General features: G+C 41.2%; 1 pseudogene; it reads right to left on the bottom strand.

The window, feature by feature from the left end:
* Nucleotides 1-680: 680 nt before the first annotated feature.
* On the bottom strand, nt 681-798 carry LOC111755746 (small nucleolar RNA SNORA44; annotated as a pseudogene).
* Between the last annotated feature and the right edge of the window lie 1450 nt (nt 799-2248).

Here is a 2248-nt window from a genome sequence, read left to right as displayed (position 1 = left end):
GAACTCAGGACCTCGTCATGGCAGGAATGGTTGTGATACTTTTCGGGGGAGCCCTGGTCCTTATTTTGAGTGTGGCTTCTTGGCTCCCTCAACCTACTAGCACAGATTGTTCACCGCACCGGCACAGACTTTTTGGCTTCCACCATTGATCTTTGGGTCTTCCCAGTGCAGATCCATGAAACAGACTTGCATGAGTCATTGTCGTGGACTCTAGACCTCCAGTTGGACTCGTGGGAGGCACTGTCATGGGCTCTGGGTCTTCAGCTGGACTCATGCAGGATATTGCCATGAGATCCAGCTGGATCCTCTAGGTCTTTAGTGTGTGGACAGATTTCCTGCACTTCTTGTATTTGACTCTGGGTGACTAGTATAAAATACTACTATAAATTATGTGTCCTGTATATAATAGTTTTCATTGCAACCCCTAACTATAACAATGACCCATGAAGCAGTGCTACCCCCTGGGCCAAACCTATCTGCTCCAAGGAGCATCACATGAGGAATTCTCTAGTGAAACCGCATGACTTATCATTGGTCCCAGTGTGAGGAGCAGAAGTCTGATTGCCGCCATTTTGTGACTCCTCTTCCCCAGTGCTCCCCTTCCTGTCAGTTCCCTAGAGAGTCTTTCTTTCTTTCTTTCTTTCTTTCTTTCTTTCTTTCTTTCTTTCTTTCTTTCTTGTCTTTGTAGAAAAGGTGAGTGGCAGCCACAGATCCTGGGCTGAAAGTCTTTCCAGGTTGCTCTCCCCCACAGTTGGAGATCTCAAGACCACACCAGCCACAGTCCTTGGACACATGCTTCTGGACAGCACTTCCATCATGCTAGCACCGTTTCCTGTAACAATAGGCTCCTAGTATGAATGGAGAGAGCTGAAATTCTTAGCGTTAGTTCAATCGCTGTATTTACCTAATGCTGAGCACTGGAGAGGGGGAGGCCTAGGGCCACCAGTCCTATCTGAGGACTTTTCCTATTTCCCAGAGGCAGGAGCCTCATGCAACAAGATGTCAAGAATTCAAGTAGAGGAAAGTGACCATGTAGCAATGCAAAGACTTTCAAATTGGGCAGTAGTAGTTAGATTTACAAACTCACTGCCCCTTTCTTTTCTCATATTCCTACTATTTGTTGTAGCTACTGATGTGTTGTGGTGATGGGGAAAGATGTGATTGAGATAGGCTTGTGTGATACTGAACAAGTTCTTAACGTGTATGGCTTGTCAAAGTGAACATTTGAAACATACATGGCTGTCCCCAGTATATCTCCAAATGTCCTATTTTTAAAGAAATTGTATATCAGAGTCCTCCATGTAAATCTTGTCTACCTTGGGCCCCCACAGAAGCCACAATTACTAAGGAAGAGTTGATCTTCTTGAAGTTTAGTGTGAAATGTGTATTGCAAATCACTATCGGATTGTGATTTGTATTCTACATCTATTAGCATGTCTTTTGCTAAATCACTTCATATTTAATATATATTTATACAGGTATTCAAAGGCTCCTTTATAAGTACATGCCACAAAATATGTTTGGCAAATATCAATATCGTTGTTCTATAGGAAAGCACAAGTTGACCTGTTTATAGAATAAATATTAAGTTAAAAGCATAAAATCACTGACTTCCTAGTAATGGCACTTTTGAAATCATTATTAATATTGTAAGATATCATAATACAAAAGAACATATATATGATTTAAGATTAGTAATAAACAGGCACCCAGGATATATTTCTAGCTTTACAAATACACAACAAAGGTGTTTGACCTCAAAACCTTCAGGACCCCTCCCCGGTATCCATTCTCAACCCTCCTCACTTTAGATCTGTGGTCTTTTAGAAGATAAAGACGCCTCGTACATTTCAGTTTGGGGCCCATGAAGGCCGCCTGACTGTACATAGTGACCCAGTAGCAGGGTACCTAATTCTGCTGGTGCCTCGTCCAATGGGTTTTCATTATTTGGCAGTAAAATGCCATTACATCTTTAAAAGCAAATCTGGGGCCTTCATTTTGAAAAAGGGTGATCTTTAAAGTCAAAATAGATACCTACTGATTATTATCTGTGACCATTCCTTTGCTGCTGATAAAAATTTTTTTTGTCTATATCCTCAAGTAAGCAAACATGCAATTTCAATTTCATTGCATGATTAAGGTGGCGAAGGAATAGACATGATTCAAAATACCATACTGGATATTATGACTCTTGACTTTTAAATAGCGGCAAATTCTTGTAAAGGGCTAGAACCTTCCAGGTGCTCTC

This window comes from Cavia porcellus, unplaced genomic scaffold (assembly GCF_034190915.1).
Source record: "Cavia porcellus strain 051 isolate PalLab524CR breed Dunkin Hartley unplaced genomic scaffold, mCavPor4.1 scaffold_32, whole genome shotgun sequence".
NCBI lineage: Eukaryota > Metazoa > Chordata > Mammalia > Rodentia > Caviidae > Cavia > Cavia porcellus.
Note: the sequence above shows the minus strand (reverse complement) of the source record. Positions and strands in the feature narration are given on the sequence as shown.